Source organism: Columba livia, chromosome 5 (genome assembly GCF_036013475.1).
Source record: "Columba livia isolate bColLiv1 breed racing homer chromosome 5, bColLiv1.pat.W.v2, whole genome shotgun sequence".
NCBI lineage: Eukaryota > Metazoa > Chordata > Aves > Columbiformes > Columbidae > Columba > Columba livia.
In genome coordinates this window covers 30,041,191-30,058,968 of record NC_088606.1, presented here as the reverse complement: position 1 = coordinate 30,058,968, position 17,778 = coordinate 30,041,191, and positions in this window count along the sequence as shown.

Sequence of the window (17,778 nt, the reverse complement as noted above, 5' to 3'; positions counted from 1 at the left end):
CTTTATAATGTAAATAATTTAATTTATTCCAAGAGCCCTGAGTGGATCGCTGCCTACACTAGGTTTGAAGTTGAACCTCTTTCTTGGATGAATAATAGCACCAGCAATTTTGAGGCAGCTTATGAGAGCTGGAATCACAGGATAATAGCTCTCAGGATACATTATTTTGGTGGGGGAACTTAAAGAAAGTTCTCACCCCTGTGTGACCAAACAGCATGAGATAAATACTCTTGAGACCAATTAAACTTTCTCTCAAGAATCTCATATAATCTAAGAATTTTTAATATAATTTAAAAAAATACTTTTTAAAAGTCAGTGTTATATGATGTGTGCTCAAAACATGAGATATTTTTGGTAATGATTATTTTGATGTATATCAATATAAGGTGAGCAGCATGGACAGTGCCTCAAACAAAGCCTGTGGACCTCTATAGAAGGAATCCCACCAATTTCAGTGACTTTGGATCAGACCGTTACTGAATGACTCCAGGCCGCATTGTGCGATCTGTATGGGTAGTTTTGTTAAGAGCTACAGTACAGTACATGACTACCATATTCTGGCCAAATTATGTCCCAGCTTTGCAGACTCCTCTAGGAGGCACTGGCCAAGGCATGAGGGCAAGATAGAATTTATGATGCAGCTTCATCACAGAAATCCAGGTACTGAGGTGCCAAACTTCCTTACAACAGCATTCATTGCGCCATGGTCTAACAGACCTTTCTAGCTAAGATGAACAAAATCCTCTTAATTTTACTTGCACTGCTATTTCCTTAGAAGCATCCTTATTTGATATTTTAAGCCTCTTTTGCCTCAGAAGTGCATTATGCAGGCTGCTGGTGGGATAGCACAAACATTATTTGAAGTTTGAAACTACTTTTCCACAGAAACAAATCTGCATATGCTAATTTTTAATAAGTACTGGCAACCGTTAAGGTGTATTACCTTCCTATCTATTTCCTTCAAGTATTTTAGTATTCTTTGACTTCCAGGCAAGAACTCTCAAGCACATAAAACAGTGACAAAAAGATGACATTCAGAAAAATATCACAAGACAAAATTCCAAAAGTTAACAAGAAAGATATTTTAAGATCCCCTTTATGTCTTTTTTTACTCTCCCTTGGTGCTCAGCATCCTGCAAGATTTGGCCCCAAGTCATGGAGATTTTAGGCAATAGTTTCCCTATGCTTAAATTTTAAAAGTAGTTGCCATGACAACTGCCAGACACAGCATATGGTGTGTCTGTTACCTCCAAGATAACAGAGCAATTTTTAAAGAATTTTCTTTACAATATGTTATGAACCTTTGTACTTTTTACAATTTTTCAGAGTGCAGTCTAAGGTACTGTTGTTCCCTGACATTCTCTTCAAGTTGAATGCTCATTTTGTAACTCTCTCATATTAGGCAAATATTTCCCTTTCTTTCTTGTCTTTTATTCTCCCAATAATCAGCAAAACATGAAAGAATAAAGGGGAAAAGAGACGTCTATTAAGATTTGTGTACAGATTTCGCTTAGTTTTGCTACAGTATTACCTTTCCTTCATAGTGACAATTCAAATGCCAAAAAAACAGAAAAAGACAGAATACAGAAAAAAACAGAAATCTTATTACGACATCTTTAATATATTGGTGCTGCGCAGACATGATGCAGAACTATATGCAGCCTTCAACCCTTTGACTCCCATACTTGCCCAGCTTTTCATCTCCAATGAAGAGTTAATGTCTGTGTGAAGTGGCCTCAAAAAAGAGGGGCTCAGAAACACGTCAGTCACCTCGTGTTTGGGAGGCAGTACATTCTCCTCGAACACCAAAGACCTGTGTTGCAGACCCTCATCCAAAATGGCTTGGCTCCTGAAAAGAAATCCGCCAGGACAGCTTGCCGGTGGGATGACACTACCGACCTCCCTCCACACACCCCAGAAGATCCCACAGTCCAGCAGAGCTCCCGACAGTTACACATTGCAGTGCTTGCCTGGCTTTGTAGAACCATACGCAGGGGCATTTATTCCCCCTTCTGCCCCTGAGATAGGATTAAAAGAATAGTTACTAGGATACATAATAATGTTCTGCTCTGTAATTCTCTGTCCCCCGAGTCCTTCATTCTGACAGCTTTCTGCAGTTAAGGCACCTTCTGCATAAATCTTCTAAAAAATGAAAAAATAAAACTCCACCAAAATAGGACATATGAGTGCACATTTAATTCTCCCCCTGAGGAGAAGCTAAGCAAGAGAATGAACCACTCATTAAACACTTAGCTTAATGCACAACTACAAGGTGCTGACACTACCCTGATGAAGACGGAAGATAAGTGTGACAACAGAATAAAATATTTTAAAGGGGACTTTGCATGATTGGTTTTTTTTCCTTTATTTACTCTTCATTTACCACAGTTACTTCTCAGGGAAGGGGTAGTCATTCTGTAATTGGAATTGCATGTGATTACCTTCAAGAAATACTTGGCCCAATGTTTTGCAAATAAATGCTTATATTTAATTAACAAGTTGCATGGTTCATGGCAGCAATTTATAGTGTAGTTTGGTGGGTTTTTTTTTAAAATCCTCTATTGCTGTCTGGCCAAGGTGAGAAAAAGACCAAAAAGCATAGCAGCAGGTACTATTTCTGGGCAAGTGCAGCTTTCAGCAAAGGGTGAATGACTGTGCTGTGGGAAAAACAGGAGAAATTTTTGCTGCTAAAAAGAGACCAGTGACAGCATTTTTTTTCCTAGTAATAGCAGTTGAAGTTAGCTAATAACCATAGTTACAGGAAAAGCAATGGCAGTAACTTCAGGTTTTAGCTGCTAAGTGACATGTAATAGAAAAAGAAGGAGGGTGATGTGTGAGTTTCACCTTAGTCATGCATTATCAATTTATTAGCCTGGAGCATTTAGGAGAAAAAAATTACTTATGGTACCCTGACTGATTGAAGGATGGTGAGAAAATAGGATAACTATGCTAAATTAATAAAAAATATATTTATTGTATATAAGTTGAGAATAAAATGTAGGAAGATACAGTTGTCATACACCATGCCTCACTTTCATTTATGCTGCAGATAATATCATAGTACACAGGTAGGTGATGAGTTAAGGCCACTTCAGTACCCACGAATGCAATGTTTCTCTGAAATTGTAACTGCATAGGTTCTTATAGCTTAATTTTCCCTGCCAGCTCACGGATGGCATTGTCTGTTGCATTAGACTACGCTTGATGTTAAGGTCTTTGCAAGTCCCTAAAGGAACACTTGATCTCTCTCCTACTTAGTCACTTCCTTTTTCTGAAACAACCTCTTTTCACTTAATCCTGATATTTCTACTTCTGCTCTTAGCAATCAACCACAATCTCCATGGACACTGGCTGGCTGTTGCAGGCCAAGAAGGTGCTGAAAGAAGTGGGTTTGTTAGTCTTAAGAAGAATGAGTAAAGGGGAGATCTTATTGCTGCCATCAATTGCCTACTAGGAGGGTGTGGAAGAGCAGAGCAAAACTCCTTCTAGGGTGCACAATGATAAAATGAGAGGTGATGGACACAAATTGCAAAATGGGAAATTCCAATCAGATGTTAAGAAAAATATTTTCACCAAACAGCGGAAGAGGTTTCCCAGAGAAGTTGTGGCATTGCCACCACTCAAAACTCAATCACACAAGGTACTGAGCAACCTATTTAAGTTGGTGTTGCTGTAAGTGTGCCCAGATGACCTCAAAAGGTCTCTTCAAACCTAAATTATGTGGTGATTCTGTCATCTAGTCAACGCCAGCTCGGGAGAGCTCAGCAGGCAGGGTTTGTCGCTGAAGAAACCACTCTAATTGAAAATCTAAGTATGCCTGAGAGGAGAGGTCCCTCTTATAATTGAAAGGGTGTGATTTATCCAAAAGTAGTTTGTGCCACAGAGAGAGAGGTTGGTGTTGTTTTCTTTTGCATGTATTTTTTCTGGGCTGGTGTAGAGGTGTTCCTGATGAAAATATAAATAGCACAGAATCAACTTCTAAACATGAATGCACCAAAAATAAAATATCTTATAAGTTTCCTTTCAGTATGGCTTATTCTATTTCAGGAAACGTAGAACCTAATAAGTTATATTCAAAACCCCCCTATAATTAAGTGTAAGTGAAGTATATTGCTATGGTGTATTAGTGACTCCATGTAAACATATTTTCCTCCTGAATGGTTATAAACAAGCACACCATAACCTCATTTTTAGCTTTTTTCCACATTATAAATTCATTTTTCTCTTTGCAAAATGTCACTTTCTTTCCAGCAGGTTAATCCCAGGAGGTCTGCTAACTACAATTACTCCATTTAAGTATTCCACATATCTGTCAAGACTCAAAAGAATTCTGTAGTGTCAGTTTAAATATAAATATATATAATTCTAGTTAATAATCATCACTTCATGTCTGTTATGAAAACTGTATTACTCATTCTGAGTGTGTGTGATGCTGTGTACATATGCAGCATTTGTTGCAGCATTTTCATTGATTTATTGGTTAAAAAAATGACAATACTAGATGCAACACATGAATGATCTCATGCAGAAAACAATGCTCTTTAAAGGAAAACTTGTCTATAAATTTTAATTCTAATTACTTAAGGAAAAGCATCGGAAATTTCCTAGCTTTTACACAGAGAAATCTGAAAATGTATATAATACTGTAAAAGCAAATTGTAGCAAAACATATTTGATGCTTTTCATTTCTATGTCATTTCCACGCGAAGCAAAGCTTCTCATTTACCAGTGACCAGAACTTTTTTTTTCTTGGTAGTGGGTAGGAAGGTTTGGGAGAGTTGACAACTTTTTGCCATCTTATAAATAGCCTGAAACATGACACAGTGAAAAGACAAACATCTTAATGGCTTTGAAACTAAAATTGTAATTTTGATCAAAAATAGATCACAGTTTATTTTCCTTAAGTTGAATGTTCTCATCGGATCTTTATTTATAACTTAGCCTGCTAGAATAGCCTTTGTGACACAGGTAGAAGTGTAACTGTTTTTACAATGAAAGTTTCAAAGCAGCAGAATGAATATCCTTATGCCCAATAAACACAACTAATACCCATGAATAGCGTTTCAAAGCTTTTAATCTCCATGACAACCCACCTCGGATTCTTCAATAAAATGCCACTTGACATGCACACAAACATACTCATTTATGCACACCTACCATGTGCTCAGAAATATCACCGGTCCTGTACATCTTAAAATCATATATAATACCATCAATGTCTTTCTCTTGGAAAACTAATCAGTCAGCACTCTGGCTAAAAACTTAATTTGTATCCTTCTGCTTGTATTAACTGTTGAATAAACAAAAGGCAAGGAGACACATACAAAATATGGTTGAAGCATACAAGGACATACCTTGCGTTTTGGCAAGCATCAGAAGAAATAACTGATACATAAACAAATCTAAATAATTACTTCAAAGACCTACACAACAGAAATTGCATAGCAGAATTATTCACATGACTTTTTCTGTCTCAGAAAGAAAACAGTTGACTTAAATATTATAAGCAGAGGGCTCACTCGGCAATGTGAGTAAGTATCTAATTATTGATATGAGTCATGTACTGATGTAAATGTGGCTCACACCTTATACTGGAAAAATCACGACAAATGTTTAAAAAACTGTCCCAAGACCAAAGTTCAACTTAAGCCACTCCAGGAAATTGAATGTAACAGAGATCTGTCCGCATAAAGGAAACAGATACCTACTACCACTTGCCAGCTTGTAAGATTGCATCCACAAAATTCCCTAATTACAGTCGCTTTTCTTGCCTGGTTGGTGTTTTTAGGACTGGTTCCCTGGACTACCCGCCCTGTCACAGCTGTAACACACCTTGCCAACATCATTGCTAAATAACCTGTTTTAACCATCTCTCATATCTAACACCCCTACCCAATCACAACACCCTTTATTAGTCAGGATTAATTGCACATGTTTCAAGTACATTTTGTACCTATTAAGCTACTCTGCAAGGTAAGAGCTGGTGAACCAAGCAGATCTCTTTTTCCTGCCTTCTCCCAGGGTGTATCAAAGGGTAGCCTGGCCATCAGCATCAATTTTGGGAAAAGCACTTTTCTCTACACACACACAGAAAGAGAAGAAAAAGTCAGAAGTGGATTTCAGCTGTGGGAACAGCCTTCTCTGTGGCATCCCAGGCCATCCCTCACTTTCTTGTGAGTCTGCTCATCACAAGACCTTTTATGCCAATTAGTATGGTCAGTGCACAGCAGATGACATAAAACTCCTGTGAATCTCACTGGCAGCCTGGAAGCACAAGTGAGAACCTTGGCAGAGAGAACTCTGAAATACCACCAGGTATCTTTTGTGACATACAGAAACAGAAATTCTCAGCATTCTCCTTCTTGTCCATTCCTTTCCACCATCCCTACACTGACCTCTACTACAGAACAACACTACACATCAGTTTAGAGAAGAACAAAGGCCACTTCAGCATCCCTGAAGGTATGCAAGGTATGTCACAGGACCTTAAAGGTTTAGGAAGGGCTCCAGGGCATGCTGAAGACCTTCAGTGTGCATGTAAAGGGCTTGGCCCTTAACAGTCTCAGAAGGTATTATGGATGCAGTCCAGTTGGCTCATATGCATTGCTAAAAGACGCATAACAGAACCGTGTTTCAGAAATGTGAGGGGGCAGGGCGGGGGGGCATTTTGCAGTCTTGGAGTAACCAGTGCTGCACAACCTGACCACTCTGCAGACATCCTTGACTGGTAATCTATCAGATATATTAACTCTGCCTATTCACTTAAGATTAGCTGTGAACTCTGTAATAAATGTGTCAGTTTAAATATCAGAACTAACTTTTGCTGTTGCCTTAGGTGTCCAGACAAAAAGAAAAAGCTTCCTGCAATCCAAGTACACCTCCCATAACGTATCAATACTAATAAAGCTGTCTGTCCCAAAAGCCTCCAGTGTGGCCACCCCCCTTCCTATGACTCTATCAATAGTGAAGTCATACCATGCATTCTAAAATGGCATTGCATATACTATAAAATAAAGGTAACTTGTTTAAGTTTTGTGGTTAAATGCAAAATTGAGTTTGTTTTCAAACTTGAGTACATAAGGTCTGCAGTCCACTTCACTGCAAGTCAACAGAGTGAGCCTGTCAAGATGTATTCCTAAAAATTTCTTGTTCTGCCCTGTAATGTCTTCATATAATCCTTTTCCCGCTTCAGAAACTTCAATATGAATTATTATCGAGACAGAAACTCATCTGCCTTTTCTTAGATGTTTATGTTCCTTCTAAATCTGGCAAAAGAGCAGGAAGTCTGAAAGACCAAAATTGAATTATTTCCTTCAAGAAGCCTTAATATATTTTCTCATAGTAAAAAAGTGGAGTTCCAGGGTGACAGAAGCATATACAGGATTTTACAAGGCAAAATTAAACTTTCTTAAAAAAAAATGCCTTGAGGTGCTTCATCTTGCAGCCTTTCATTGATGGCCAGTTGCATCACTTCTAAGTTTTCATTATCCTCCCTCCATTAAAAAGACCCCCTAAGTTATCAAAAGGCAATTTAGAATTTGCATAATCTCCTTTCATGTATGTTGAATGCCACATGCATCTTCAAAATACTAATGCTTGATTGTACTGTCTAGACTGAACATCGAAATTGCATACCTAGAGCTTCCCTGAAATGTTTTGTTTCATAGGCTGGTGGTGCCAAAAAGATCTTAGCTACATTATTTAGCTAATTCTTACTCAAACACAACAAAAGGTCAGAGTAACCTTTTATCTGAATTTCTAAGATGTAGAAAGCCCAAGGTTGGCCTGTGCACCTCTACAGCACAAATCGTTGTAGAACATAAAACTGTAGAGATTCAGCTTATTGTTTCTGCTTCTTTAAGGCACAGTTGAAATAAAATTAAAAAGACAGTGAACCAGACTTTACATGGAGCCCAGATATAGTTCAGAGTAGATTGAGAAAGTCACAAGTTCAGAGATACTAATTGTTATTAATCACAGTGATATTTTTACACTATAGCTACCACAATGGTAACAACTTAATTTTAGATAAAGAACCCTGTGAACAGGTAGCAAAAATCTTTCATTGCCACTTGGGTTTCTAAGAGAAATCTTACATAGAGACCACAGGTTTTACATGAGTTAGCAGAGCCTTTGAGTTGTCAAGACCCAGCGCAAGTTATTAGAAGATCTAGCCATGCAGCTCATGGTAAGGATAAGCACCTTCTTCCTACTGAATGAGTTTAGGTGTTAAACCAATGCTTCACTTAAAAAAAAAAAAATGTTTTATATGTTCATTTTATAAATACTGCATCATGCAGTTAATTCTCAAGTCAAAATACTGTTTGTCTAGGATCCTAATGACATTTACAGGGCTTACAATTAAATAAACGATACTTTACCACATCTCAGTGTCTTGTCCCCGTAAAAATTACATACTGTACTTCTGCAGAAATATATCTTTTCTTCTGTTTAGCTTATTATCTACGGAGAAAAAGTTTTAGGTATCTTTTTATGTCGTGTAGCTGTAGTTTCTAAACTATATGTAATTACTTTCAATGCAAAAAGAAAACTATAATGGGAATAGCTTTATTGTCATAGTTTTACAAGTGGGTGTGAGAAGTGATTTAACTTACAAGTACTGATTATTTAATTGTATTGATATAGAGCATACAGCCTACCATGACTAGTGAATCATTCAGACTGACAAGAGGAGGTGTAAGAACACTTCTTGCTTCTATTCTGCCACATCCTTCCAGTTTTACAAAGGAAAAAGCTTTATTCATAGGTGGGGGTTAGTGAGCCATTAAAGTTCTTGATAACAGCTATGAATGCACAAAGTGAACACGTCAAATCCATACAGTATAATTCTGAAATTAATTGGATAGTGAAACAAACTATTCCAAGAGATGACTATATCATCAGATACACAATATAGCTGACTCTAAGCCTACATATGGTTTAAAAATAATCTTTGTAAACTTTACAAAATCAAGCTTATACATAAATGGCTTGTTCTAATGCGTTCCATTTCATTTGTTAGTGTGTGACCTTTATTCAACACAATTGTTGCATAAACCCATTTACTTGTTTAGATGCGAAAAGACACCACAAACTATTAAAGTCTTAGCTACATCATTATGTATGAAAGTAATTGTATGGTGTATTTTTAAACCTATGGCCCAGCAGCAGTGGTTGATAAAAAGAACATTAATCTAGTCTGCAAAATATTGTGCTCTGGACAATACCTGACCAAAAATAATTAGCAGAATTTAGATAAATTCTCTGTCTGGCTTTCAGCAACCTGTATAGAAAAAGTTACCTATAGATATAGGCTTGAATATGACTATTTGAGTTCTACAGCAAAGTCATACAGAAATAATAGGGCCCAGATTTTAGATACACAACGAAGCAAAGGCTTTTGGCTCAACAAAGTCTGTTTCTCTTTTCTTCCTCATCAGTTTTGTTTATGTTTTTCACTAAGCACAACATGATGAGAAGCAAGCAAGTAGGGGATTCACATAAATCTCTTAATTTCTTTACAGTATCACTTTTTGATGGGGATAATTAAAAATAAGATGCAAGTCACCTGCTTTCTTTAAATAGTTATAATTTTGTATAGTTACAGTTAACAATAAATTTTAAAGTTATATTTTTCTCACTGTTTTTCCTACAGTATCTAAATAATATATATCTTTCTGTTTGTGTGATTTTTTCACAGCATACATAACCAAAACGCTTACCTTCTATTTTCAATATTATTAATAATTCCTTTGTTAGCATAAACAAATATTCTAAGAATCTGGGTAAAAGTAGTATCCTCAAAGCATTAACTAATTTGCCTAGTAACAGAAACATTAAATGTAAGATGAGATTTTTCTTTTTATTACTTTTTTTTCTCATTATTAACAGAAGGAACAAAATAAGAGCTGTGTTAGAAGAGATCCAGCACTGGTAAGAGTTCTGAACTAGCGATTATATTCACTAAATCGTGACAGAGTTCCTTTTAAGTACTGCCACGTGCTTGTTTTGCCAGAAATGAAGTGGTTTTCTTCAACAAATTGCTAAAAGTCTGCCTGGTACTTGTAGCCCAAGAAGAGCAATGTTGTTGAAGGGAAATCTTTTCTCCCTTTTTAGTTTGGTACAAAAGACAACCCCAACAGGCCTACCCACAGGGCAAAAACCTCAGAAAATGAGTGGCTGAATATCCTGCACAACTTCACAAGTGACATGTTAGTAATGGCCCATGGGAAGAAAGCTGGCACTTCTGGACTACTCTTTGGTGAAAACAAGTTACATTTTATGGAATAAAAACAAATGAAATCTTTGGCTGGCTAGCTATCTTCAGATGAGGAAGCTAGACTATTCTAAGTAATGGATCATGAAAAAAAACTACAGTTTCACTTGGATGACAACTGAAATGAAAATAATCCTGGTCTAAGGCAAAGCTTGCAGATCCTGACAGAAGAACCTTTGTGCTGGTAAATTTAGCACAACTTATTTCTAACACCTGGGATTTCATGATTGGTGATGGTTTCCAAGTTGCTTTTCCAAACAGTGCATAATGGTGTTTTTATTTAAACATGAACTAAAAGTTATAAGTATGGCAATTCACCCTATTTATCCATTTATAATTAATAAAATGATGAAACCACTACAATTGAACTTACCCTTTGAAAAACAGGATTTAAGAGGCTCAGAACAACAACTTAGAGACCTAAACACGGAATGTGAGCATTGATACAGAATGTTCTAAGTCTGCTAAAGAATTCTATTAAAATATTGTTCAGCATTAAATTGTAAAAAATATTTTCAGATGAGGTGAAAATCATAGAATTGTGAAGTTTAAAGAACAGGTAGTGTAATTATAACAAGATACAGGTGAGCTACTTAAATTATCATATTCCACTTAACAACTCAGTGATCATAATAATTTTGCAACTCTATTATATCCAAAGTGATGAAGAATAATTCAGAAAATCATTGACTCCATCTAGTGGTGATTTTCTGTAATTTTCACATGCAATTCTGCTTCAGTAGGGAACTCTATTCCAAGCTTTGATTCTAAAACAAGAGATAACAACAGCAATCCACTTGATTGATATATGAAATGCTTTTAGACTTTTTATAGTATTGAAGTAAATCTGTTTCAAAACCTATGCTTAAGCGTTTCAATTTTAATCTTAGGAAAATCAGGTGGTAGTAACTCCCATGTCTCTTCCAAGAAGGGTGCTCAAAATGTCTTGCAAAGAAAGTCAACATCATTTTTCATATACTTGTGAGAGGGTATGTATCTCCGCTTGGGGAGCTGAGACAGGGAGAAATGAGACAATTTTGGCCAGTGCCAGAAGGTAGGAAAGAACCTGAGTCTCCCCAGCCACATGGCTCAGGATTCTCCCACCAAGAACCAGGATGAGGGAGGCAGAGTCTTTCCCCTTGGAGGTTTTTGGCTTAGATCAAGGACAAACTGGTGCTGACTGGCACTCCATGATGACAAATGAAATGAATTTTTTTTTTCACTTTATAGCTTAAAGGAGGGAGCGATTTCACTGCAGCCACGACCTTAGCCATTACAATGAAGTACATTTGCAGCCTGCTGAGATGACATAAACTCATTAGACTTCACAACCTGATCTACTTACACAGTTCCCAACGGAATCAAAGTGGCAGCATGGTAGGAAGGAATTTACACTGCCACTCCCCAATGTTATACTTTATTCTATGGAAAAAAAAAACAATGCCAAGTTCCCGGGGCAATAACTGACATTTTTCAAAAGCATTTAATCCAGATCAAGTCATTTTGGATATTCTTGTTAATATAACAAGTACGATGCAAGTCTGCTTGCAAAGTCTGAGAGGCTTGGAAAGCAGTTTACACCAGGCTGCCACACTTATTCAGGGTCGATGAAGTCCATAGTCATCAGAATCAAAGGAAGTAGAGACAAAAGTGATTTTAACATTGTGAAGATTTGGGGCTTTGTGGAAGTGTGGACATCAAACAAGGTTAATTTTTATTTCTATTTTTACAACAGTACTGTTCAAGCAATATGGTGGACCTCAGGAAGGAGGCCCAGTATTCATCTCCAGTTACCATGATAGGGCAACATAAATGTCCAAAGTACTGTTCTATAAAGTCAAATACATAACACTTCCCAATTAATAATTTGCAAAGCTGCCAATAAACTGTGAACTGGTCCACATCTATTAGAAAAATATCAATTACTGATATAAATAAACATAATTCCATAAGCAGGATGACTGGGGTTCAACTCTAGCTTGACCTGACTAGAACCACCTTGTCAAACACAGCTTACAATAACACCTTGGACACCAAGCGAAGGATTTGCAATACAGTGAACTGTGCTTTCAGAGCTAAAAAAAAAAAAAAAAAGCATTCACTGGTGAAATTATCCAAAGATTATTTTGAGTACGTAAACTTGGGAAACAGAGTGCGCTTCCAGCAGTAATATAAATAGCCCATGTCAATAAAGAAGCTCACTTGCCTTCTGCTGGTTTTAAGCAACCACAGTTGATTCACAGCATTTGTCCAGCCAAGGCCTCTCCCACTCAAACCTCTCTTCCCTTGACAAGAGTACTAATGAAAATAGACTGGTTCTTAGCTACTAGCATGCATTTTCACAAGACACCACTTGCGTTCAGTACGATCCTTCCAGGACAAAGTTTTATTTTACGGCTGTCATTGTCAACACCTGTGTATGAATAGAGCATCTTCAAGTAATCCTCTAGACAACTGAGAGTGGCCTGGTAGCTAAATAGTTTAAAATGCTGGAATTTCATAGGACTCTTATCTCTCGGGCATGATTAACGAAATAAAAAACAGAGGAAAAGCCCTTTTCCAGTTTTCAAGTGATGGAGATTCAGGATGACCTCAGGTCTTCATCTATGAGCCAACTGCAGCCTGGCATGAGACCAGGCATTTAGGATGTATTACATCCTCTACAGCATCTAACTAATAATTTGGTATGAGTGGATGGATGTGAGTAACAGTTCTCTCCTGACTGTTCATAAATAAGATGTAGAGCAACATAATAAATGCAGGACTTGAAACAAATACAGTACTATATTTTCCATGGTAAGTGATGCAGCAAACAGTTGTAAGAAACACAGCTTTATTAATGTATTAAAAAGACCAACATCAGATACTACCCCTTTTCTATTTACCTTCTAAATTACACCCCAGAGCTGGTCCCCAGTGCACAGTTCTAATACTATGGTCTTATAGTTGTATGCACCTCCTCCTATTACACTCATACCTTAGAAAAAGCAAAAATGCCTAAACAGAAGAACAGACTTTTAAATAAGAATAATTTTCAGATCTTGGCCAATTTGCAGACTGTAAAAAGTCTGGATAATCACGGATTGTGGTATTTAGTTTCAGCTCTAAATTTCTGCAATGAGATAACACTCATGAGACAACATCTCAACCAAACTTGTGTTCTTCAAGGAAGATCTCCTTGGTAGAATGGAAATTAAACACAGAATGTTTACGTAAGGGTAGCACAGCTGAATTCAGGTGCAGAATATCTCATAATCATTAAAACAATCAAGACTTCAGGTTGCCATTTTGAAGCTGAGAATTTAACCTGATCTCAGCACTTGAGAAGAAATAATGAAGAGGTTTAAGATCAAATTTCCTATATTTGAAAATACAAAAGAAATCATCAGTAACAAATAAAAAAATCAAGACTCATACTCATTTGTCACCCGTGAATAATGCTTCCTTGTCTGGTGCTGGCTCATCTGGTATTTTCATTCCACCTGCCCATGAACTTCATGAGAGTACTTGCATAGGCCCTTCCCCCCAGACTCTTCATTGCAGCAAAAAAATGTAGATATCGTAACCCACTGAAACCTTCCTGCCTTTTACTGACATGAAGTATGGTCAGCAGAGAGTTAACTGAGCCCATCACCATTTTTCTTCTGCTTTTGTCAGACTCCAGCACTACTCTTTCACAGTGAAATTCCTATATTAGCATCTCAATCTTCTGAAAAGAGATTTAGTGTTACAAAGCAACAAAATTGAAACAGTGTTCTGGATCTCAAAGCTGGAATCTTCATTCATATGTAATTCAGAGGCATTTGTGCAGCACAAGACCATTACGTGCTCCCTCAGGGTACATCACGGGTTTCACATGGAAGTGGATCTGTGTTTCTGTCTTGTCTGGGTCTGATGAAAACAAAGGGTCTGCAGGGTGCACTGAAGGATGATCTACCATTGTCTGAGAAGTCAAAATTAGCATCTTAATTATCACTGTTAAAACCAAAGTTCTTTCAAAAACATGCAGGTGGGTTTTTTTTGTTTTTGTTTTTTTGTTGGTTTTTTTTTTTTTTTTTTTTTTTTGTCAGGGCAGTTTGCTTTTCCGTGTGTGAAGTTGTGTCTCTGTATTGGTAAAAACTAAACGGGTCTTATCCATCTTAGTTGTAAATGATATGCAGATACCAGTACTGAAGGAAAAAAAAAAAATGATTGGGTATTAGGTGAAAGGAATTTAAAGTCGACTCTAAATGGTGGTCAGCTCTCATTGACAATTCAGGGATGTGTTCCCCTTGTTTCCAAAATCTGAGGTTCTTCCTGGCATCCTCATTAAAGATCAGGAAAACAATAACAAGTCCTGTTTTATTAAGAACTAGGACTCATCACCTCTCCAGCAGGGTTCTCCACGAGCTTTTAGCAGAAGCAACATGCTAAGCAGGGAAGAGACGGAAACCTTCTTCAAGTAAAAACATCATCATCTGATGTACGCTTTTGGTTCATTTCGAGATGCTTGAGAAATTCTTGTTTTGGCATCCATTGACTGATTCCTCATCTGAGTCTTCTCCATTACCTGTTTCACTGTGCGTGGACTCAGTTATTACTCGATGAGTAAGCTGACTGCAGTCTATCTGACTGAAGCACTTTGGTTTAAACTATTTCAGTTAAGTTTGCCTACTTCTGCTTATTTATAAAAGCATTAAGATTTCCACAGTAAACTAAACAGAAAACAGCAGCCCTTAAAGGAACAACCCCTGCTCACCTTTAAAATAAGTATTTTATTTAAATGCTCAAAGAAAACGTTTTATATTCTACTTAACCTTTATTGATTAGATTCTTGCCTGAGGTGGGCTAGGAATTTCATAAGCGAGGCTGCCTGTCTCCCAAATTATGTAAAGTATTTGTATGTTCAAATGAACATCTCAAGAAACCTTAAACTTTTTAAAAGAAAGAAAAAATACAGAAAGGCTTTGACCTTCAAAGTACTAAGTAGCAGTAGAATACCAAAACATTTTCCCAACTACCCATTTTCCTTAAAGCTACATACTGTACAAAAATCATACAATTTTCTTTTGGAATGTTTAGAAGACTCTAAAACAAAAGTATTTTTGCAAAAATGAATTCAGGGTACTAAAGAAGCCGTATAAGACCTGGCAGTGTTCTCCTGACCTTTAGAAAACAGGATGTACCTTACCCTTTAAAGATAGTATGACTGGTTGTTTGCATCTTAATCAAATACCTCACGAAGTATCATCAGCATCACCCACAATCTGCAATTAACGACTCTACAAAATGCTTTCTGCAGGGCAAGTATTAACTGACATTTAAATATAACTTTCAAACATAAAACAAAACATAAACTATTCAAGCAAAACATCACATTTACACCTACAGGCTAGAGTTTGTTCATTGGGACCGAGAGATGATAAGTGGAAGTTTTCCTGCCTCATCTTTACATATTACATAATTTTTTCATAAGAAAAAAACTTTCTAAGTTTTTTAATGAACCTAAAAAGCTCAATAAACAAGCAAGTAAATAAAACATAGATACATGAACTACAACTGGTCATCACATGCAGAAAGGTAATTTTAAGTGTTTTCTCAACTTCAGAAAGGGTGACAGACACAATGTGTGTAATCATTTTCACCTCAAATATCTGGGTTGTTCCCCCAGGGTTCATCTACCCAAGGCAATTGCCTTGCCCTCAGCAGAGAGCTGATCATGGATCACAGTGTTCACATACAGCAAAAGAGAAGCACCATTTAAACTTTTAGCTCGGGAGGGAAGAATTATAAGCAATTTAGATTATGTCCTGTCTGAAAGGACAGGGAGTGGAACAGAGTGGTATTGCACTTTAATATAGACGCATTAAGCTCCTGACCCAGAATGAGCACAGCAACGGTGGCAGCATACTAGCTCGGCAGGGTGAAGCCGCAGCATCTCGCAGCAGGAGAAATATCACCCCTAACCGCTGCTGCTCACGTACCTGCTTATTATCTGAGCAACCCGGTACCAGGAGACCTGAAATTGCTGTTTTGTGAGGAAATTCCTGCTGCCAAGAGGTGGTATGTTTGAGTTCAAAAGACACTGAGAACAGTCAGAAGTGGTTTCAGATCAAACCATTCAAACAAAGACCAGCAAAGACAACATGGGAGAACTGGGTGGGGGGGGAACAAAAAACAAACAACATTTGTTTTGTGTTAAATAGTGAACTAGTACATTTCAAGGGGTTATGTGAAAACAAAAGAACCGCTCATGATTTAAAAAAAAATTTAAAAGGTAAGCTAGCCACCTTTCTCCTGAAAAAGTTAGAGACTAAGGACCCAATTAGTTGGTCTTTACATTTTATTAATATTAACCATGCAAACTGAGTATAAAATGCTGCCATCATGGTTAGGTCCTAAAACCTTAACAAGCTATGCCATGACTGCGCATCTCTGGACATGATCTGGAATTCTAGGCAGCCCACTGTACTTCAGATGTTTAGAGGATGCTATTGATTGTCAGAGTTTTACCTAAATATAGAAAAATGTTTGAGGACGTCCCATTAAAAAAAAAAAAAAAGTCCATAAAGAACAGCAGAACACACAGATGCTTTCAAATATTAATTCTTCCTTTAGAACTTTTTCTTCCTTCTGAGTAGGGCTACCTGAATGACAGCCAAAGACTGAAAGAAAACCAAAATGTTCAGGCTTTTTCTGACTGATAATAATATTAAAAAAAAAAAAAAACCAAAAACAACAACAATATACTGGGTTTAGAAATTATCAGCATACAGCAAAAGTATGTAGATTATTACTTGGGACATTTATCAAGAATGTGTCAGACTGGGTTTTAACCGCTGACTCTCAAAAGACAACATTAAGGCTTCTCATTCCCGTTGGCAGTGTGACATCTCCTTTTACATATTAGAATAGTCAGCAAGCCAGAGGGGGTACGGTCAGGAATTACACACTACACTTATTGAAAATACAGAGTGAAATCCACATAGGAGGATGGAAATCCACATAGGAGATGGAATCTATTCTGGATTTTTCATATAACAGGTAAGTGCTCACTTATTGGATAAAATGGGACATCCATCATACTGAGGCACATTTAGGAAAACCAATGTAATTTCTTAAAAGTAACTTATTTTAGCAAAACAATAATTACCTATCATTGTCTATCTCCACCTTTTGCCCTGTTTCACATCTGGAGACGTCCTTCTTTTTCAGCAGTACACACTGTAAGGGTATGGGGAATAGTATTTTTTTTCTGAGGATATCTGATTAATAGCTGTTTAAGTAAGTAAGTAAACTCCAGATACACGAGCCCAGGAGATAATGGACACAATACCAAAGACCAGAAATCTCAGGCCACTGATGGGCCATTGAAGGAACCACTCAAAAGTCTTCAGGAGATTCCACCGAACTTTCTAAATGGTGAGGGGGATGGCAGATTATCACAAGTCCCTCAGGAATGAACAAATTCATTATGGGATATTTTAGGGTGCCTGTATTACTGTGCAAAATGCATTACGGGA